The 24,427-nt window shown below is 43.5% G+C and overlaps 1 protein-coding gene and 1 pseudogene across 3 annotated transcripts in view; both read right to left on the bottom strand.

The window, feature by feature from the left end:
• LOC124711958 (mucin-19-like) overlaps window positions 1-24,427 on the bottom strand; it is a 534,229-nt gene that overhangs the window by 112,135 nt on the left and 397,667 nt on the right. The window lies entirely within an intron of this gene.
• On the bottom strand, window positions 12,287-12,404 carry LOC124712904 (annotated as a pseudogene).

Raw genomic sequence — 24,427 nt, 5'->3', positions numbered from 1 at the left:
GTAAGTTGCAGGACTCATTTCTCACGCAATGAAGTATACTTTCATTCGATTAGCGGGAACGACACGGTGTTGTTGCAGACTGCAGGCAAGGTACTAGTATTCGCCAAACTGTCAGTAGCGTCTAAATCTAGAGATACACAGCAGCGTAGTTGCACTTGGAACATGTGTCATTCGTCTGAAGGCCGCCAGCGGAGGAATACGTCACTTATAAAGCAGGCAACTATGTTTACCCTGCTTCGTCTATCACAAATCTTCGTGTCTGTAACTGCTAAGATAACTACGCGAACACACTCAATAGATCTCTAAGCAAATGCGATCTTACTAACACGTTTTTAGTAGATTTTTGTTGCACAATTATAAATGAAATTCATGTGTGTCACAGTGCACGTCTGACCGAATGCCAAATGAGTATGTGCAGGATAGAAAGATTAGAAATTCCAACACGTGGCGAAATCACATAAATTTCAGAGTTTATTACTTAACATCGTAATTCACGTGGCTGTATTCGACTGTTCATGACGTTTACGTTCTACGAAAGTTGCGTTAATGCACCAATTTCCTTATCAACGCATATATCAATACATCAGGCAATGTGAATTTCGCTCGCCTATATAAGGTGAACCAAAAATTCTTAATCTTTAAAGACTGATTCTCCATACGAAAATAATGGAGCGTCTGGTAAATCTACGTCTGAGAATCCTTAGTTGACTAAGTATTAATCCTCTATCGGACCTCGTATTGCACGTGGCCCAGATAATGAGAGGATCACGTGGTTTTTGCGTATGGGGTTACGTTACATATCAGTCACATTTTTACAGACGCAATGACCTATGTCCATCAATACGGGTGGATAGGTAAAGAAATGACTTTTCATCAATTGTCAATTTTTATCAGAGAGCATACCTAGGAGAGTTAATTAACTCCATATACAGTCTATATTAAAATGATTTATCAACGTTACAGAAATCTGTGAAAGCTCCCTACATCGTTTGAAGGAGCTGCGTGATCCATGATTTAATGCATGCGCACATACAGCGAAAATTCCATGGGAGTGTCTCATTATATGGAATTGAAGCGTCACGACAAACAAAACAGATGGGCACAGCCTCGAAGTTGAACTGAGCTGTGGTGTGACAAAAGAATTCTGAAGATTAGGTGGATTGCGCATCTAATGGAGAGCTGACACACACACACACACACACACACACACACACACACACACACACACACACACACAGAGAGAGAGAGAGAGAGAGAGAGAGAGAGAGAGAGAGAGAGAGAAGGGGGGGGGGGAGAAAAGAAGGGTGGGAACACGGGGAATTTTTAGAAAAATGCTCTACGTGCCAAAATCATGAAATGCAGAAAAATGAGTTTTAAGTATACTAGATAATTAATAGTCATAATTGCACTATTCATGCGTTTTATTTGAAATTTATGCGTAGTATTGATCTAGATTCCAAAGGAAATTACAATCATCGTAGTAACAGTACGATAAAGATACTGAACGTGGAAATGCAATGAAAAGCTGTAAATGCCATAATTCAATACTCAGTAAAAAAGTAATAGTTCATTTTGCTTTTGTAAAACTGTGTTTTGTCATAATTTGACAGGTACTACACTACTTCAATGAAATCTTTCTTCTTTTCTTCTAACATATGGCTTGTAACATCCAAGTCAGGTTGTTGCATTTTTGACGTCCTTATACCCGTACACCTTTTCTCAAAATAGGGATAGCTTCCCAGGCCTCCTAATCTTACCTACATGAGGCTTATATTTGTCCAGCCGTAGCCACTGGACTATGGAAAGGTTTACATTTGCTATGTTACATATATTACGACGTCCTGCTTTCTTGAAATCTGTGCTGTCACATGCATTCATGTTACTGATGACACATGCATTCATGTTACTGATGATAAATGCCTTTATTTATCTTTATTGGTGTATTGTAACCTTTACATCGTTTGATTTGAAACAATTCATTTGATAACTCAAGAATAAACATTTTTACTAGTTATGGCGTAGGTTAGCGATCAGTAATGAGACTTGCTCGCTGTGCTGGAGGAGCTTTTGCAGTAATTAGTTGAACATATGTATTCATTCCTTTCTTCATTGCTGCCACTGTACGTTCTCCTTTCATTTGTCGTTACTTTCCACTCAAGACTGTCACACATGTGGTCTTGTTTTGTTGTTTTGTTTCGTTTCATTTTGTATTAGAGCTAAAAAAAACTAAAATGGAAGTCCTGAACTAAAAATTAAATGGCCTTCGCCATACTGCTACGACGGATAAGAAGTAAAACGTGGTCGACAGCCCGCGCGTCGTTTGCTAAAACGGCGGTAACCCAGACGTCAAACCCAAACAAGAACGTAAGAGGATAAAAAAAGGGCATTCCATCAGGAAACGGCAGACCGTCCAAAGTTGTGCACAAAGTGATGGGGGAGCACCACTTAAATGGTGATGGCTAAAAAGACAATGCCCAATACGCAACCTAGTTAAAATGACCTCGCGGCGAGAGAGCCGCTGGGAGAGGTTTAATAACCTGGAGCTTGTTTCCATGAAGGGAGGACCAGTCGTGACGCCAAAGTGACACCACCTGCTGACAGACGGCAATAAGAGATTATCGGAGAGTATTTAAAAATTAGTGGGCTGAGGTACGAGGACTGCAGCGTTGGCAGCTGCGTCAGCGGGCTCGTTTCCTGCCAGACCGACGGGACGAGGAATCCATATGAACATCACAGTGGCTGAGCACGTCACAGATTTCCTGGACCCGTTGCACTAAGGGATGACCGGTCTACAGAACACAAGAGGTTTCGAAGAGCACTTACAGAGTCAGAGCAAATGACCCAATCGAAAAGTCTGTGTCGCAGGATGTCGCGTGGCCTGATACGGGGCAAAGAGCTCTGCTGTAAATACTGAGCGGTATTCCGAAATCAGATACCGAAAAACGTCGGCGCCAATGAAGAAGGCACACCCGTCACCACGGCCAGTCAGAGAGCCATCAGCGTACACAAGAGTACCATCGCGAAGTTCCATGCGAAGGTCGTGAAACTGAAGGCGATAGAGCGAGGATGGAGTAGTGTTCTTAGGAAGCGAATGAAGGCCAATGTGAGTAAGGGCCGCCTGACAAAGCCAAGGTGATGAGGGTTTCTACCCACTGAGAAAGTTGCAGGTAGCGTGAAGTTAGGCTGCCGGAGCGGGAGCCGAAACCGAACTCCAGGAGGTAAAATAAGTGGGATACGACTCATACTGGCGATCAAAGGAGTCATCGAAGGAGAAGGCATAGGATGGGTGGCCACACATGGCAGACGAACGGCTTGCATATCTGCTGAGGAGAAAGTCACAGCGGTAGGACAGCGGTAGTTCGGCAGCTTCTTGCATACAGACTCTCAACCGAGCTAGTGAAAAAGTCGCCAGTGGCCGAACGGATACCACGATGGTGGACAGCATTGAGACGGCATAAGAGGGGCGGACGTGCAGATCCATAAACTAAACACCCAATCTAGTTTCGAAAGGATAATGGACCGGTACAAACAGAAGACGGTGGTTTGGTCTGCTGCCCATGAAGTACCACTAAGGTTGGACATTGAGGGACCGCGTACAGCAGGCTGTCCAGTAAGACACGTCGGAGGGCCAAGAAAGTTTCCTATCGAGCATGAGCCCCAGGAATTTCGTAGTTTCAACGAACGGAAGAGCAACAGGCCCAAGATGTAAATACTGAGGACGAAACCAACTGCGCGACCATAAATTCATACAAGCTGTTTTATAAGTGGAAAAACGAGAGCCATCGTCGATGCTCCATGAGTAAAGACTATCGAGACATCGCTGAAGACGCCGCTCAGTGAGACAGGTCCATGGAGAACTGCAATGGATGGCAAAATCGTAACAAAAAGGGAGCCAGAGATGCCCAGCGAGAGACAGGCCATTATAGGATTAATGGCGATAGCAAAGAGGACAACGTTCAGGAAGGAATCCTGAGGCACACCGTTTTCCTGGATAAAGGAGTCCGACAAGGCAGAACCCACGCGTACCTTGAAAACTCGGTCTTATAAAAATTCATTAAGTAAAGGGGCAAGCGGCCATGGAAAAGAGTAAAGATGATACCAGTTCTCCAGCAGGTGTCTTAGGCTTTCTCCAGATCGAAAAACACGGCCACAGTAAGCGATTTCCGCAGAATACCATTCTTGACATGGGTGGGCATAGTGACGAGATGTTCAACTGCAGAACGGTGCGCTCGAAACACATTGTGGACTGTGCAGTGGTGAGTAAATTGAGAGAAGGTGTTTGTCCTTACTGGGCTTAGGTATGGGTTTGACAGTGGCTTCACGCCAGTGTCTGGCAAATGTGCCCTCTGACCAGATGCGGTTGTACGTATGAAGCAGAAAGTGCTTGCCCGCAAGAGAAAGATGCTGCAACATCTGAAAATGTAAAACGTCTGGCCCTGGGGAAGAGGATCAGGATGAAGTGAGAGCATTATCTACTTCCCTCATGGTAAAGGCGGCATTATAGCGCTCACGATTCTGAGAAATGTATCACACGAGCCGCCTCTGCTCGTTTCCGACGGAGGAAGGCAGGGTGATACTGGGAGGAGCTCGAAATCTCCGCAAAATAGCGGTCCAAAGTGTTGGGAGATAGCAGTAGGGTCCACAATGACACCGTCTGCTGTGTCAGGCTGGAAATTGGGGAATGGATTTTGGTCCCGCAGAGCCGCCGGAGGTTGGCCCACACGACGGAAGGGGAGTGAAATTGTTGAAAGAACTAGTGAATGAAATCCAGCTAGCTGTTTTGCTATGCCGAAGAACGCGACGATACTGTGCACGCAACTGCTTATAATGAATGCATTTGGCTATAGTGGGATGACTGATAAAAAACGCGGAGAGCACGTCTCCGCATGCGAATTTCATCGCGGCATGCTTCAGTGCACCAAGATACCGGGACTACTATTGGTGCCTCCCCCATTTTTTCTAACACTTAGGAATAAGCGTATGTTAACAGCAGTGGCTGTTAAATCGCATGCCATCTGTTGGTTGCATTTGGTACTAAATTTTCATCCGTGGATGTTTGAGCCTTTTACACATTACTGGGCTTAGCATGTAGATACCATTTCACACGAAACGTCAATGTTCCCTACCATGGCACTTCCACCCAAACCTCCAGATATCAGTCACTCTGATCGGTACCAAACGTTGTGGGATCGATAGAGTACCAACCAAAACTCCGATTTCCTTCTTACTATGTGCTGTCGTCCAGCAGAACGGGCGTAAGCGTTGATTAAAAGCAACGCCAAAACTACGGAGCACAGGAAAAGCTCAACTGTGAGTAACTAATACATATTGTTTCCGTGGGGAAGTCTGCAGAGCGTTAGATCGTCGTACCAAGGATCCTGGGTTAAATCTCAATGGTCACAATTTTTTCTCCTGTATTATCCGTGAACCCACACCTGTGATGCAGTTGTTTCATTATTCTACAGTTCCGATAGTTGGTGTCTGTTCTGTTGCCAATGTCCGACAGAACACCACATCTATCTACACAAATGTACTCTATAGGTTTGCTACTTTTAAGTAACTAAGCGAAAGCAGATTGGCAAAAGAATCTTGCTAAGAGCTCCGAGAACTCCTTTCACATGTCAGGAAAATGTTCTGCCATAAAGTTACACGCGTAAACATCTAAAAAAGTCATCAGTGGGAGACTTAAACATAGGACCTTTTGATCGACGACTTCTTGCTCTTCCAACTCACCCACAACAGATCTTCAAGATAATTGTTCACAGATACGCTTTTCCTGCATCCGTAGTTCTGGTGTTACTTTTAATTACTGTTTACGCATGTTCTACTGGACGACAGCACACAGCACGAACTAAATCCGTGTTTTGGTTGATACTCTATCGACATACAAAGTTTAGTACCGGTCAGAGTGTCTGATATCAGGAGGTTGGGGGTGAATCTTTTTTATTTCACTTCTTCGGCTGATGCCAGAATTTACTTTAAAGAAGTTATCTGTTGGAATGACACACGCCAAGGCATCAAGATATAGGTAATTTTGGAGTGCTGCGAAGTGAGGGGAGTAAAAATTGTAACGAGACACGAAAGCTTGCGAACACTAAGCAGGTGTAGGATGCAGCAGGTATGTAGAGACCTGCACAAGACATTCTAGCGTGGAGGCTGCATCAAACCGGTCTTCGGGAGGGAAGACCGTAACAATCTCTTCCCCCCCCCCCCCCCCCTCACCCGGGCCACTGCTCCTCCTGTTCCTCACACAGAGTAAGTAGCCATGCATTTTTAATTAAAGGAAAAAAAAGACTTCAGGGATTACCCAGTAACGAAATAGTCGCAGTTCGGCTGTACAGCAATCCTGGAATTATTTATTTTATTATGAATCCAATCACAAACCACTATACATTCATAAATCAGGTTACTAATTTCGGTCAACTATGACCATCTTCAGAGATAAAAAAAAAAAAAACAGAGGTAGCTTGACGTACAATGTTTCCAAATTACACAAAATGCTGAATCAGAAATCACGGTAAGCAAATTTAAACATTTCCATACCTGAGTAAATGCGGTGTACTGAGTACCATGAACATCATTACGCCACACACGTTGCTAGTTTTAGGTAATTAAATATACTGCGTGCAGCAAAGACTGACGCACCTTCATTCTGGCACGTCAGTTAACATAATTTCAATAGAAACATTGTTTTTAACTAAATGTACAAAATCTTTCCCGCAGAGTTTAACGCAAATAGATTTCAAAACAGGGTGTCTCTCCTGAAAGTCGTCAGGCGCATTCTCTCTGGTGTTTCAGCATGTATTTTGAATTTCGTTTATACGTTGTGAAGCTGGAGTCAGCCCAGACAAATAAAGCTCACCACGTCTTCCATTCGACGTCCAGTGTCGACAGATAAGTCGCTTTGTTTCCGTTACAGACAAAATGATTTTTAAAGGGAAATTTTACGTGCCTGTTTGATAAAGCGGTTCCACATTAGCCTAGTCAGATATTCGCTTTACCGATTTGTGTTAACAGGGACAGTAAAACGCGAAGAAAAAACAATCCAGCAGCGGCAGCAGTGTCTTGGTCCGCGCTGACCGCTACCGCCAAGCATGTACCGCTACCGAGTCGCTGTAGGATCTGTTTACTCTTCGCGTTTTACTGTCTGTTAACACAAATCGACAAAACAAATACCGGACTAGGCTAATGTGGGAAGACGTGAGGAGCACTATTTGTTTGGGCTGACTTCAGCAAACACTAAATTCAAAATAAAGTGTACCACGCAATGAAGCTTCATTAAAGTTTATACTACGTCACAAAATTACGGAGCATCATTATTCAATGCAGTCTATCTTTAAAACCAAGTGTGAAGTTTGTTAATGAAGCAGAACAAAAAGAAAGCATTCGTAGCGCATACACCGCGCCCACGCAATAAAACAAAAAAATATCAAATGTCAGGGCTGCTTGTCCCACACCATCTGTTCATGAGCTATAGTTAAAATAGTAATGAAGGTGGTTTTATTGAAAATTAATAGTACCTATGTGACAAAAGACATACAATATCATTGCAAAATGCGGTCGAATCATGAAATAAGAGGTCTGCAGCTCACCGACAAAGAAGAACAAATATTTTTTAACGGACAACCCGTGCCGTCATAATCCACCCACCAATCGAGAGCACATAAGACGGTTCACAATTAGATGTAATTAAATGAAAAACTATTGTCCTTGGACATAATTAGGGTATTTTATACAAATACCACTTCGAGGAGAGATTTTATTAAAAATCTAGTTCTAATGATGTCACAAAATTAACAGTACAATTATACAACGGAATCCATATGTATTACAAAATGGAGGAAATGAAATTATTTCGGTATCAGCCGGCCGAGCGGTTCTAGGCGCTACAGTCTGGAGCAGCGCGACCGCTACGGTCGCAGGTTCGAATCCTGCCTCGGGCATGGATGTATGTGTTGTCCTTAGGTTAGTTAGGTTTAAGTAGTTCTAAGTTCTCGGGGACTGATGACCTCAGCAGTTAAGTCCCATAGTGCTCAGAGCCATTTCGGTATCACATTACAAACACGATTCATTTTTTCAGTTTCTAATACAAAATTGGCAAAATGAATGCCCGGGCAATGGCGGATTTGTGGAATAGTTGGTAATAAAATAACACATCCGCAGTTTGCTAGTGAAGCAGAACGAAGATTTTTGTGTCATGTTCGCGTACTGTATTTTGTGTAATTTGGAAACATTGTACGTCAAGCTACCCCTGTTTGCTTATTTTTAGGTCCAAAGTAGTCATTGCTGACCGAAATTAATAATCTAATTGACAAAAATTTGTGAACCATGACTGGATTTATAATCAAATAAAAATAAGTTGAAGGATTATATCATTATTCGCCCAGTGGCTATGAAGTTAACTGTGTTATACATCGCGCCATCATTAGTTCCTAGCGACATCATCACATTACCGGAATGAATAGCTGTAATCAGAAGTTGATAAACTTTTTCACTAAACGAATTTTCCTTATGATTGCAGAAGGCTGACAACAACAATAACAACAATAATAATAACAATGTTCCTGTCCTCCACTAAGATGCGACAAAATTCGGGTACTAATTTTGGTACAACCTGCACGGAAAATTTAATTTCGTAACACTGTTAATATATTCCCCTTCGCATGTGCAAGTAGCCTATATTGAAAGTTGATAAACTTCATAAACTACTGGCGCAAAAGAGACCGCTCCGGTAAATTTCTGTGACATCAAAATTTTACATGCTTACTGTCGTGTTCACTACGGGCAAGTTTGGGTACAGAAAACCATTTCACGCGATTGCTGAAAAACCTCTTTATTGTATCCGTAGGACCACAGACTCTTAATTAATTTTGGTCTTGGTTATAATGTATCATTCTTATCTACCTCATGTTTCACTATAGTTTAAGGCATCCCCGATACAACATGGTCGCTACGTAAGAAATGGTCGTCACGGTAATGCAAAACCGATTTCATCGCCGTGTAATGCCGTTACTCCATCAAGCTGAAAGTTGATATACTTCATTACATCATTACAAGGCCTCCCTCCCCACCCCCTCCCAAAAAAATAAAACACACATACACAAAAAAACACCACACACGCTCGCTCCGTCAGCACCCCACTCCGTCTACCCCCTACTGTTACTACCTGGTCTCCCCCGGTCGAACCGAAGAAACCTTTTAGTGGTACGGTTCACGCCACGCATTGTTCTGAAGCAGCGGGCGTTTACTTTCGGGTTCCGTTAGCAGAAGACTGCTGCTTTGCTGCTTGTGTCCTGAAAACAAGTCCACTAGAGTGGTTTCTCAACACGATGCAGAGGCGAAGTAGTCTCCGACGTCCAAATGTAAACAGCAACAGTGCCTAGCTACAGTTAACTATGATTGGCCTTCTTACAGCACCCCATTTGTATGCATTCCTCGATATTTCTAAATTCGTAACTAATATACAGATTTTAGGCTCGACAGATGAAGCGAGACGCAAACAAAGGAGACATTTGTGTGGCACAATGAATCGGAGTGTTACGCTGCAATTAAAATGCTGGACAGCCGAGCACTCCAACCAACAGAGGATAGAGTTCTAGTTGAAGTTGTGTATGTAAATGCAATATATCGATAACATGAGCGTCTACATTAGATCCTACAACTTATCTGGTGGCTTCAGCTCCTCCACAGAGTATAGCTCTAGTGCTCTGGGTTATCTTACATAATATACTCAACACTACCAAAAACGGCTGGAGAAAAAATAAATAAAAATCAATGAGAAAACAGCATCCTGTGGCGCGAGTTTTAAACTGAATATATTAAAAAATAATCAACTTACCATACCTTCACATAGAATTATATTTCTTTTACCGTTGTTTCCGTAGGTCCCCCAAGACAAGACAAGACTAATTTCGGCGAACACAGAAGCCTCTATGTAAGCATTCTCAATACGTGAATAGATACAATTATGCATAATACAGGGAAAAAAATCTGCTGTATGTTTCACAATGGCTTGCGGAGTACCAGAGGCGTGCGCGAAGTAGTTGCTACGCTCGCCTCCCCCGCCAAAACACGGATAACCAACGGTCTGGGGGTACAATAATTTTTTTGTGTCACGGTCTTGACTTCTCTTCCCCCCCCCCCTCCCCCCGAGTAAGCTTCTGCGGACCCTATTCAGAGTATGGATGTAGTTTTAACCAGTGCTGGAAGGACCTTACAATCATTCTGAAAATTTTACTTTCAGAATGTTATGTCACTCACATTAGCGACGTTCTATATTTTGAATCTCTGCACGGAATCATCATCATCAGAATAGATAGCACCTCTGTATCTGAATCTATTAGACGATGACATCTATATAATTAGGGACTCCTGTATTATGTGCAGCTTGTTTTAGAAATGCCAGTCGCGGTCTTCTACGACATTTATGAAGTACGGATTCTGACGTATTACGTGACCAATCCACTTCTTCACTCTACTGATCTCCTAAATAGCTTTTCTTCATCAGTTCTTTGCAGGACTTCTGGATCACAATTTTATTTGCCCCTATATCTTTAAACACGCGTATCCAGCACCGCAATCAAAATGCTTCAAGAAATTTCATTTCACTTTCCCTGCTGTCCATGTGTCACATCCTTGTTTTCAACCATTTCCTGCTCCTCTTAGGAATTTGCAAACGTCTAACAAATGTCAAGTCGTGGGATATAAAACCAGAACTGACACTGTATTTAGCAGACCTACTTGGGATAAATATGATGTGATTGTACATACGCTTGCGACAAATTACATGTTTGACCTGAAACAGTAAAACTTTTTTAGAATTTCCGAAAACGGAAAAATGAGTTTTTTGTAAGCTAAGAAATTAAAAGACTCCGTTCAAAGCGAGGCATCGTGGTATGTAAGCCAGGATCGATTTCGTCACTGGTCGACGTTACAAATAATAATAATAAAGTCGTCAGTCTATTAAAAAGTTTCAATCCCTTCAACGTCAGTCTGATCACTTTTTCATTAGGTAATGTTTCGGGCACCATCACATAATGAGACTAACTGTCACGCATTACAATTCTGCATTCCAAAACTTACTCCAAAATCACGTCAGTGTTATTCCAAGGCCAACATTTAGCACCAAGTTTTCCAACAACCGTCCGATAAGACTTCCCTGACTTAGATAACATATGCTGCATTTTGAAAAGCGAAAATTATATTAAGGGATATGACTTTCAGCGCATTATTTTAAAATCAGTTACTAAACTACAGAAGATTGACGACGACGAGGTACGACTCTACAAACAGTGCACGTAAACGAGAAAATTTGCAGCATCCTTATGATCCATTACGATGATAGTTTCTTTGTCTCCCTCATACAAGGTAAAAAGCAGTGGGTTAATGAGTGGGAAAAAGATCTATCTGTCTCCTTCGGTCCCACGAATTCTCGGAGGGAGGACGTTTCTATCGCTCCTCTAATGACTGGCGTTATCAACAGTAGCACCGTGATGTTGGATGTAAAATCCTGTTTGCACATATTCGTCGGAACAAAGTTTCCAGTGGTATTACATGTGAATGGAAAAGATAGTTTGTTACATTTAGGGAGAAGCGTCGGCAAATATCTGCAAAGGAATAGGTCAGTAAACGACTGGTGGCAGACCTCTGAAAACACTAAAACGGATAAACAACAAGACATAAGATAGTTCGGGTATTTTAGCAGAAGTTTAGTATGAACAACGGTTGACGAAACAGTGAAGCGAAGCTTGTATAGCAAATATCACAAAAATTGTGCATATGATAATGAGTGATGGAATCTTTCGCAAGGTGATATGTATTAATCAAGCAAGGTCTTGGTCGCACATTATTGGTGAGCTTTCTTCCAAGTTGTCAAAAAGAATATTTCTCCGGAGCTTGATCCAATTTTACGTAACCCACGTGCTCTCAATTACCCCCTGAAGAAAACTATGATCAAAAATAAATCTGAAGTACATTTGCACTTCATTCACATCGGAAATTTTTTCATTCCTTATTACTTCGAATGGACATTTTCCCAAGGCTACCTCGCCTGAAACGGTCTTTTGCAATCTTCCCCAATATCGCAGAGCCGTATTTCCGATGTTAGTACATGACAAACTTCTGAACTTAAAGCGAACCATGCAAGTATTACAGAAAACTCTAGTACTCAAGTAGTCTAACGAAAAGATAAAGTACATGCTCTCCCAGCATGCATTGTATCTTGAAGGAACTATGCTACGAAATGTACGTTTAAAATGCCAATGAGAATCATCTTTGCCTTCTACATTGCCAACAGCACTCGGCAGACCAGATGGTCACCCACCCAAATGCTAGCCCAGGCCGACAGCGCTTAACTTCGGTAATCTGGCGGGAACCTGTGTTACCACTGCGGCAAGGCCGTTGGCAGACAGGTCAACAGATGCGTAAAAAAAATTCTTTCATGCTTTTAAAATGACCGACGACTAAACAGCTAGCGAAGAAAATGTATGAAATCACAAAAGTAACCGAATGATTGTCGGTACAAATTATCCTATCTCTTCTAGTATATTTCTCTGCCTCGTGATGACTGGGTGTTGTGTGCTGTCCTTAGGTTAGTTAGGTTTGAGTAGTTCTAAGTTCTAGGGGACTGATGACCATTGATGTTAAGTCCCATAGTGCTCAGAGCCATTTCTTCTAGTATAATTTATTATTTATTTCAAGTATACTCCGGCATTTTGGGCTTAATAAAAAATGAGTGCACACCGTATCTACAAGGATCACTACTTCATTTTACTCAACATACATTAAAATAAGGTAATAGGAACTAAATTAGGCATCATAAATGCATTCCTATCGCGTTCACTGCAACAGTACAAATGAAGTAGTTGAATGTGGGGAAATAATTCAGCTTTTTGTAGTCTGTTATCGTTTGCTACTCACAACCTTCACAATGGCGCTCTCGACACAGCGCCTGCGAATGGATAATGGCGTTAACAGAATTAGGTAAAATAGGAGTGCACGGAACATCCTTTACCGAGTTTCACGTGTGTGCCCGCTGCGAAAAGAGTTACGTGAGCCGCATACTATCGGATGGTTATAATTAAAGTGCAGCTACCCACAGAGGTCCAGTGTGAGCTGTAATTATCGTACGGCAGCGAAACTTTGAAGATATTCTACTGCGTTAATGCGGAACCAATTTATGTTGGGAAAAAATTTGTTCCAACTTTGGACATCAGGTGCAAATCTGGGACTGTCAAAGAAAGACGCATAGAAACGTTACCATTCACAAAATGTCGGCAACGGTATGTGGGCAGAAAATGTCGGCAACGGTATGTGGGCAGAAAATGTCGGCAACGGTATGTGGGCAGAAAATGTCGGCAACAGTATGTGGGCAGAAAATGTCGGCAACGGTATGTGGGCAGAAAATGTCGGCAACGGTATGTGGGCAGAAAATGTCGGCAACGGTATGTGGGCAGAAAATGTCGGCAACGGTATGTGGGCAGAAAATGTCGGCAACGGTATGTGGGCAGAAAATGTCGGCAACGGTATGTGGGCAGAAAATGTCGGCAACGGTATGTGGGCAGAAAATGTCGGCAACGGTATGTGGGCAGAAAATGTCGGCAACGGTATGTGGGCAGAAAATGTCGGCAACGGTATGTGGGCAGAAAATGTCGGCAACGGTATGTGGGCAGAAAATGTCGGCAACAGTATGTGGGCAGAAAATGTCGGCAACGGTATGTGGGCAGAAAATGTCGGCAACGGTATGTGGGCAGAAAATGTCGGCAACGGTATGTGGGCAGAAAATGTCGGCAACGGTATGTGGGCAGAAAATGTCGGCAACGGTATGTGGGCAGAAAATGTCGGCAACGGTATGTGGGCAGAAAATGTCAGCAACGGTATGTGGGCAGAAAATGTCAGCAACGGTATGTGGGCAGAAGTAGTCGAACAAGTGAGAAAGGCATAATGTTGATTTTATTATTAACCGCCATTTACACAATTTGTTCAATATGAGCACCGAAGTCTTCGACGAAATGCTGTACACCGCCAAAATTTGAACTAATTTTTTTCACCGTTAATCGTTTCCGCATTAACGCATTAGCTTATCTACCAAGTTTCGCTGTCATACGATAATTATAGTCCACAATGGGTCTCCGTGAATAGTTTTACTTTAATTATAACCACCCAGTACTTACGGGACGTTAATATAACTCGCTGCCACATTCGTAAATGTACTATTCACAGCGTATTTAAGCAGCACTTGTCAATCCTCTTTCGGTACACAGGTATCAGTTTAGTGTTAAAGAGATTTTACTGTTCTTTCCTGCTCACGTACGGTACTTTTAATAAATGGCTTTCTGAATAAACAGAATTCCTGAAACTAAGAAGATTGGAATCCGGTATCACTACACGATCTGATGTTTAGTGTAGCATTTATTTGCGTAGTCTCACCGTTAGCATTTTACAGGATGTTTATCTTTCCTTCGGTATAAATTGTGGACTTTTACTTGTCTATAAAATTATCGTAAGGGCGCTAAGCTTCGATTATCGATGATCCCATTTTAATCAAAATGGAATAAAAACTCCTTCACGAAATTTATCTTTTAATCATAACGTTCCTAGTTGCAGCCAACAGACTGCTCCCTCGTTTCTCCAACAAAAAATAAACTAAGCCGACCAAGAAGGGCATCTCAGTAGGCTGTTTATATGCCACCTATAAAAAAAACTGCGCTACACGGATTCGTCGTGGTAAGGTTAAAGCTAAGAAAACTTAAAGTGTAACATATTTCAAAAATAAAAATGATAAAAAAGAATGTTACCTAATAAAAAAGAAAGCCTATTGTTAGCCTTTTTCGTCTCTATTTAATGTGTTGCCGCTTTCATTAAAGCAGTCTACAAAATTTCCCTGTAACTACTAAATCACCAATTTAAAACGTGCATCCCTAGTACCTAGTATCATCTGTATGAAAATTGCATTAGCTGTGTCACTGAAACTTCTTGAACTATTTAAGTTCTGTCGCTCTAGGAGTCTTGAATACTACTACTACTACTACTACTACTACTACTACTACTACTACTACTACTACTACTACTAATAATAATAATGATAATAATAATAATAATAATAATAATAATATGAAAATCTCGTTCGTAAGATTAATATATATGCTTTCGTGTGTGAAATTTTTACAGTCTTATTATCCATGTGGATTATGAAAAGGTCACATAGATATTAAATAATGTGGATTATCCTTGTTTGCTCAAAGACCCGCCTGGGGATCCACGCGCGTTAGCACGTCGCCTCCGGCATTTGGGGAGGCGCGCCGGTCCCCTGGATAGGTAAGGCCGGCTGATGAACGACTGGGACAGGCGTGGCAACCAGCCCTGATGTGATTGGTAGGTGGTTTCCCCACATCTGACAAGGTGAATACCGAGCTGGTACCCACGTTCGGCCTGAGTTACACGCTTCACGAACATTTAGAACACGTTCGCTCACTTTCACATGGAGTAACACCAGTCGTAGATGGGGTGCATATGTTACTGCCCATGTGTGTGAGTTGGCGACGGCAGGTAAGGTGTCCGGCCTCACAGCCTATCGCTAACATTCCAAATCCAATAAATAATCTGCCGACCCCGCAAAGACACAGGGTAAAGCCACGACATAGAAACAGAAGTGTCTGTGTTAGCTGACAAAACGTTCTGGAAAACATGTATATAAAGACACTGATTTTGAAACTACGAATTGCAAATAAGATAAATAACTTTTATAAAAGAAGTGTCGCAACTTGTCATTCGGAAAGCAGATTAAAAGGAAATTTTAAAAAAGAATAATGTAAAGCAGCGGAATGCGTCGTTTCGTGCACAAATTAAAGACTTTCGTTCACACGGAACTTTTCATCCCGTACTTGGGTCTGGAAACTGCATTACGGCTGCAGCGACTTAATGGCTTCCAAACGGATATCTTACACCAGCAACGCCTTTCAAAAGCGACGTGTGCAATCGACCTCTGAACGTGGACGCACAGTACGAGAGATAGGGCACGTTATCTGTGGGGCCGTGTCACACTATACTAACTCACAGGGCTGCACGCTTCCGTTCTACACGAGCTGACAGCTCAACAGCAAGTTACAACAGGCGAAACAACCCAAGGTCTAGACCAAGCTGATTGGATAAAAGGGAAACATTGTTTCATGCATGCGTATTACTTTGCACTATATTCACAAAACTGTATTTTAACACATTTTCGATAGTTGGTCGCACACTCGCGGCGTTGCAGACGGTACAGTACATTGCTGAGATCTTAACTGACAGGGATATACGAAAACAACGCAACGAACTGCGGTATTCACCCTTCTCGGTAAGTTACGCAGTTCGCAATTGAATTCGTGTCGATCCAGACGGCAATGTTGCTGATCAGTCCCAGTCCACCTCTCCTGATTTTGCTTTTAACGATGACATAGCAAGCACTAAAGAAAGGTTAGGAAAAGTTTGCAAAGGAAATTAAAGTTTAAGGAGAAGAAATAAAAACTTTGAAAATTGCCGATGATATTTTAATTCTGTCAGAGACGGAAAAGGACTTGGAAGAACTGTTTAACAGAATGAGAAGTGTCCTTGAAAAGGGGTTATAAGACGAATGGCAAGGGTAGAGCAAGGGGAATGAAATGCATGGTGGTGTGTTGGGGCTTATGGGCGCTCAACATCGAGGTCATCAGCGCCCTGACACACATTAAAAGGAACGAATGTGGACTGACCTAAGAAAACTAAAGCACACACTCAAAGAAAGCAGGAAAAGAAGGAAAATGCTACATAATGAAAAGGCAAATCCTACATATAAGGCCACCATGTCAGTAATAGATTCGAGGATATAAGGAGAATGATTAGATTTGACGACAGACGTACCCGTGAAGCTCGATCTGCAGATGACAAACTTGTAGCTGTTCGCTATGTATGGGAACTACACTCCTGGAAATGGAAAAAAGAACACATTGACACCGGTGTGTCAGACCCACCATACTTGCTCCGGACACTGCGAGAGGGCTGTACAAGCAATGATCACACGCACGGCACAGCGGACACACCAGGAACCGCGGTGTTGGCCGTCGAATGGCGCTAGCTGCGCAGCATTTGTGCACCGCCGCCGCCAGTGTCAGCCAGTTTGCCGTGGCATACGGAGCTCCATCGCAGTCTTTAACACTGGTAGCATGCCGCGACAGCGTGGGCGTGAACCGTATGTGCAGTTGACGGAGTTTGAGCGAGGGCGTATAGTGGGCATGCGGGAGGCCGGGTGGACGTACCGCCGAATTGCTCAACACGTGGGGCGTGAGGTCTCCACAGTACATCGATGTTGTCGCCAGTGGTCGGCGGAAGGTGCACGTGCCCGTCGACCTGGGACCGGACCGCAGCGACGCACGGATGCACGCCAAGACCGTAGGATCCTACGCAGTGCCGTAGGGGACCGCACCGCCACTTCCCAGCAAATTAGGGACACTGTTGCTCCTGGGGTATCGGCGAGGACCATTCGCAACCGTCTCCATGAAGCTGGGCTACGGTCCCGCACACCGTTAGGCCGTCTTCCGCTCACGCCCCAACATCGTGCAGCCCGCCTCCAGTGGTGTCGCGACAGGCGTGAATGGAGGGACGAATGGAGACGTGTCGTCTTCAGCGATGAGAGTCGCTTCTGCCTTGGTGCCAATGATGGTCGTATGCGTGTTAGCCGTGCAGGTGAGCGCCACAATCAGGACTGCATACGACCGAGGCACACAGGGCCAACACCCGGCATCATGGTGTGGGGAGCGATCTCCTACACTGGCCGTACACCACTGGTGATCGTCGAGGGGACACTGAATAGTGCACGGTACATCCAAACCGTCATCGAACCCATCGTTCTACCATTCCTAGACCGGCAAGGGAACTTGCTGTTCCAACAGGACAATGCACGTCCGCATGTATCCCGTGCCACCCAACGTGCTCTAGAAGGTGTAAGTCAACTACCCTGGCCAGCAAGATCTCCGGATCTGTCCCCCATTGAGCATGTTTGGGACTGGATGAAGCGTCGTCTCACGCGGTCTGCACGTCCAGCACGAACGCTGGTCCAACTGAGGCGCCAGGTGGAAATGGCATGGCAAGCCGTTCCACAGGACTACATCCAGCATCTCTACGATCGTCTCCATGGGAGAATAGCAGCCTGCATTGCTGCGAAAGGTGGATATACACTGTACTAGTGCCGACATTGTGCATGCTCTGTTGCCTGTGTCTATGTGCCTGTGGTTCTGTCAGTGTGATCATGTGATGTATCTGACCCCAGGAATGTGTCAATAAAGTTTCCCCTTCCTGGGACAATGAATTCACGGTGTTCTTATTTCAATTTCCAGGAGTGTATTTCCTGACAAGTGTAGAAATAGAGTGATTCCCATTTATTCGCTCACAGTTGACAAATATCTAGTCCCATTCCGTGGAAGATGGAGGTTCAAACAGTATATGCCCTCTAAACCCGCCAAGTTTGGGATAAAAATATTTTGTTTATGTGATGCTACATCTGCATATGCTTTAGACGGAATTGTTTACACGGGAAGGATGCCCCATCAACCTATTCAAAAAAATCTTGGATTGAATGTGGCGAAAGATCTTGCTAAAAGCATTGAAGGATCATCAAAAAATATTACTGTTGACAACATCTTTACTAGTGTACGGCTGGCAAGAGAGATGCTTCAGAAGCAAATTACAGTGGTGGGAACAATCAAACAAAATAAACCAGAAATTCGTAATGAGATGAAACCATCTGCCTCAAGAGCGATTCATTCCTCCTTGTTTGCATTTAGAGGTGACATTACAATGGTGAGTTATGTTCCCAAAACGAGAAACTCTGTAGTTCTCATTAGCACAATGCATTACGACAGAAACATTGATGAAACTCATGCAAAAAAGGAACCAGATATAATAAAGTTCTATAACTCTACGAAGGGTGGAGTAGATCAAATGGACCAGAAAATTCGTTATTACTCTTGCAAGAGACAAACAAGAAGATGGCCATTTGCATTATGAATGAATATGATGGACGTCGCAGCAATGAACAGTGAAATTTTATTTTCCGCCCAACATCTGACAAACCATAGTGGAAGAAGTGATAAAAAGCGTTTGTTCCTAAGAGATTTAGCAAAGGAAATGGTAAGATCACTAATGGAACTTCGTATTCAGATCTCTAATCTTCCAAAGAAAATCATTGATGCAATGCAAAGATGTGGTGCTCAAAAAGATGTCATATTGCCGAATCAACTACATGTTTCAGGAAAAAGAAGCAGATGCAATTATTGTCCATATAAAAAAAACACAGGAAAAGTGCTATGACATGCATTATGTGTAAAACCAACATTTGTAAGGAACAAAGTGACGTTCTTTGTGCTTCTTGTTTGTCACATGTTGAAAACTAAGAAAAATGAAATTTTATCTGAACAATGAATAATAACTTTTTGTCAAAATATTGGCTATATAGATAATATTTAGAATAATGAGTATGTTTTAATTGAAGAAATTGGTTGTAAAAAATGTTATAAAATGTAAACTGCAACTTATAAGTGAATTAATAAAATTATTTGTATATGTTGTATGTAAATGGATGTAACGCATAAAAAGTCTCTTCGAGTTTTTTAAAAAAATAATAAAATGTTAATCAGCCCCACCAGATCCTGTTACTGTATCTTACGAGTCTTTCAATATGACAATAAATTTGACAGAAATAAATTTAACTCCAAAGAATGATTAAATGAAGAGGAAAATTTGAAATTAGGGCAGGGCCTTGGAGGCCCTGTATATGCATCCATGTGTGTTCTCGGCACCATGCATCCTAGGATTAAATCAGGCGATGCTGAGGGAATTCGATTAGGAAATCGGACATTAGAAGTAGCAGATGAGTTTGTTATTTGGCCAGTACAGTAAGGAGGCCTCAAGGAATGTAGCGTATCAAAATTGTAGAGCAAGACCAAGGGATTAACGCAGTAAGAAGATGTAGGTTTCATCAGTTATGCAAATACGAAGAGGCTTGCACAGTATAGAGTGGAGCGCTGCAACAAACCAGCCTTCGAACAGACGACGGCGACATCATCTGCATTAAAACAATGCTGTAGAACTCCAGAATCAGATCTGCCACGTATTAAGATACTGTGTAATTTTTTAATCTAACCTATCTGACACAAAACTGCACGAATAATCCATCAGGATAATTTTAATTTAGTACTTTAATAGGACTCGTGTAAGAAGGCTTTTTGTCATCAGTTTTCTATAGTCTTAGTGGTAATTTTGCAAAACTAACAAGGAACAATGGTTCATTGAACTTGTCGGTAGCACCAGTATTTTTCTGATGACATAGTATACGAAGGAAAAAATTATCACGCTTGGAGACTCAACGCTGATCTACACCATATGTGACTTTCAGAAATTTTTTGGGATTTTTGTAAATAAGTGAACTTTAAATTTCGTAGCTATAACCAGTTAAACATCGACAATGTCAGAAAAATGCTGTTTTACGAAACTAATACTCAACAAACGCAATGTGATACGCACCATATCGAGCAAAATGCTTTGGGAAGATAAAGTATTTCAAGAAGTTTGAAGCTGTTTCCCGGACGGGGAAATTTTACTCTAGAAAAAAATAAATAAAATAAAAAATCTGGACCTAATAACAGTTAAGAGCAGAGTTTTACACCCTTAAACACAATGGAAATTTATACCCTACGTGAAATTCATGATTTTTTTGTTGGCTTTGCAGATGAAGACTTTAAAAACGCTTCTGTTATCGCTGCGATGAACACAGCGCTACCTGCAGACAGTACTACTCGCGACAACGTCGCAACTTGTGCCCTTAAACTATAGCTGTGTGTGCTGCGAATATTGTCTGTTACGCTGGATACATGAAGATGGTCGTAATAATCCTTTCGGCTCTTTGTTAGAAGTCGTCCCCGACACGATGTTTTTGTTACTTTTTATCGTCCGGTCTACTGTCGCGGCCTCGTTCAAGTGACAGTACGAGACTTCAATGATGAGAATGAACACTGTGCAGTGACGGACATCGCAGTAAATCTGAAGTTGGGCACCACGAAGAAAGTGGCGACAATATCTGACCAGTAGCACTTGAATGAAAAGCTTATTATAATTATCGTTCTTGTCTGCCAACAAGGATTTACGGCTCATCAACGTGCTCAGTCAACAATGGAACTGCTTTAAGAAATAACTTGTTATAAAATTAAATGTAACAAACGTAGATACGGTGGAGAAAACACACATCCTGGAGCTGGAAAAAAGTTTAATATTACACTCAGACTGTGCGAGTTGCCGATCTTCGTGGTCTCGAGGAAGCATCACTGGCTCGTAAACCAGAAATAAATAGCAGCGAGTTCCGTCCTAGCAATGGGTTGTGACCTGGGATACAACTGAACTTTCTACTCACAACTAGTGTTTCCGGGTGCTAGTCGCCTTGTGAACACACCAAAGAAGTGTACAGCGAAGGAAGAGCGCCCTTGCTATTTCACGGGGCTACTTAGCGCGTTTGTTTACGTCGCTATGGTAACGCGTTACTGTTACCGCAGCTCGGAAGATGACTCGACTACGGTCACGTTGCTTGGTACCGCCAATAGCGTTTCAGGCTCCGCAGCTGAGAGACTGCAATGGCGCTTCCTGGTGTCAGAACTCTTACCTCGGCGTATGAAGTACAGGGCAATTCGAAATGAATATGGCAATTACAAGTGGCTATATTCAATTCATAGCGATACATCGATGAGGATTACAGGGAATGGAAAGAAAGTTACGAACTTCCATTGCAAGCACTGTGAATCGGATGCCGAAACATGCACGGAGCTGCTGTATCACAACTGTCCGCAGAATCTGCTGGGGTACCATAGGGATCCGTTCTCGGACCAACGATGTATTTTACATACACGTCAGATCTCCCTAGTCTCGACGAGTGGAACTCGCCACCTACGGCCTGCGCAGACGATACAGCAGTAACACCCGCAGCCACTGGCATCAAGAACGCTACGGGAAGCATGCCACGAATTTTAATTCCTGCCAGCAAAATGACGAATTCTCTCGAACGTGTCACAGAGTCAAGCAGTCATCTTCACATGGAGGCGAACAGCAGATTTACCTCAACTGTATCTCTCCAATGCGCTAATAACATGGACAGCGTCACCCAAGTATCTCGATATCTTAGCAGATAGCAAACTCTTATGGTAGAGGCACACTGAAGAGACACGACGAAAGTTGGATCAGTGACTGGGAGCCATACATACACTTCACTTTACTCTACTCCGAATTATCAATTGAGGTTAGACTAGCAATCAACAGGGCATTTATCCGCCCCGTTGTGGGTTACAGCTGCGCAGAAAGGGCACTGCGCCCAAGAATTACTAGCACATACCGCGCACACTACAAAACAAAACTCTGGGAACAAATTTTCATGCCCCCATGAAGCATCTAAAGAGCAAGGGATGCTCGATCGATTCAAGGAGACACCAACTCACGTCTACAATGAAGGAGAAGGGTCGCGGAACCCGCTAACAAGGGCGCTCTGAAACCCATACGACGGTCTAGGGCGTTACGGAAGGAATGCTACAATGGTACCACCACTAAAGACTAAACGAAGCAAGCAAATTGGGTATAAATTTTCCTACAACCTGATGACAAAGTGAAGTTTCCCTGAACTATCCACAGGCACGAATATAGCAGTAAATATTTCCCGAACTACAATCTACATGGGACTACCAAAAAGTTTGCGTTTGAGGGCGTTGCTGCAGGTTATATGTAACCAAGCGTTACGCCGATGCTGGTATATAAGCACCGACATATAGGCAAGGGATTAGTATAGCATTCGTGTCTTTCCGACGCGCGTGCCGTAAATACGGAAACGAGAACTATGGTGACTTTAGTACCGTCCGAACAGGACCAACGTGCAGTTATTCTTTTTCTTGCCTGCCGAAGGACGAACACCAGCAGACATATACCCGAGAATGAGGGTAGTGTATGGGGCAGCATGCCTGTCGGAAAACACCGTTCGTGGAATGGTGCCCGAAGTCCCATGCTGGTCGCTATTCGACACTAGGCGCCGGTCAATCTAGGGGATGGGGGTGGGGGAAGGGGGCTGAACTGGGAGACACTCAGGCATCCATCCTACAGACCTGATCTCTCCCCACGCGAATATTGTCGGTTCCTTAATAAAGGCCTTGAAGGGTCGGCGACTCCAGTCGGAAGAGGATGCGCAGTAGGTAGATAGATACTTCACGCAGCAGGACACGGCGTTTCACCAAACGGGTAGCTGCAGCTTGGTGTATCGGTGGGATGATTGTATCAATGCTCACGGCGATTTTATCCGATTGGCATACGTCTTCTGGACTATACAGCTGAGCCGTGGTAAAAATTGCTGTTTTGAAGAGTGCGCCGCAGTGCGTAGTGTGAAGCAGTTGCCCTCCGTTTCTGGCGGTGGCGCCGCTGTGGCAATCGCAGCTTTGGTGTCTCCCTCTGGTGGGAAAGGGGAAAGGTTACCTGTTCACGTGCATTTAAGGGGCGCTATGAGCTCGCCAGTCGGTCAGTTTGGCTCAGTCTCTCGTCCCCAGTTTGCTAGTCTGTCTCGTCCGCAGTTAGTGCGTATGTCGTTCGGATCAACCTTTAAAGCTGGCAAAATGAGAGTCTTTCCACTCTGCCAGTAAGAGAACTCAGCGAGTGGTCGCCCGGTCGGGGCTTAGTTTCTGCATCTGAGTCTGCGCGTTAGGCCGCCAGTCTGCTCGAGTTTGCTCAGGCAATGGTCATTGGCAGTTGGATCGATCGGTTGGTCGGTCGCGCACTGAGACCCAAGATGACTTGTCCGTCTTGAGCGTCGGCGCATGTGAGGTCGCCACGTGAGTCCTGTGGGCCGCGGCGAATAGCGAGGAGTAGTGACTTCGGGGTCGACACGAGAGCAACAGCAGTCAACCCACGATATCAGTCTGGCCGGTGCGAGCTGCGACGTCGCGAGACGGGAGATCGGTGCGCCTTCCTGCGTCCGTTGAAGCGGACGGCAGCGGACGGTTCGGGAGAGCGATTTGGGGGTGCTGTGCCAGGTCTTCTCGAGAAACCGCAGTTTATTAGAAGTTAAGTGATTGGTGATATCTTGTTTGATTTACTCTTGTTAAATTCTACTTCTTTTCTTGGTGAGGTCACCAGCCGTTTTGCTTTGGGGTCGTCCCACCATTCTTTTCCGTTTGTCCACCCGCGAGAAGGTGGTTGTTTATAAATCGGGTAGTCCGTTTTTCCCTTGTGGAGTAGGAGCGGTTAGAGCAACCTGCGGTTCGGGTTGTTCGGTAATCTCCCTATCAATCCACCGTACGTTAGTAGCTGCCTCTGTCATGTTGTCGGACTTGGTGTGTTAACGAATTGCTTGGAGTGTAACGGCCTCATACCAGAAATATGTTTTGATCTTTGGAAACTT

The sequence above is a fragment of the Schistocerca piceifrons genome, chromosome 8 (genome assembly GCF_021461385.2).
Source record: "Schistocerca piceifrons isolate TAMUIC-IGC-003096 chromosome 8, iqSchPice1.1, whole genome shotgun sequence".
NCBI classification, from domain to species: domain Eukaryota; kingdom Metazoa; phylum Arthropoda; class Insecta; order Orthoptera; family Acrididae; genus Schistocerca; species Schistocerca piceifrons.
Note: the sequence above shows the minus strand (reverse complement) of the source record. Positions and strands in the feature narration are given on the sequence as shown.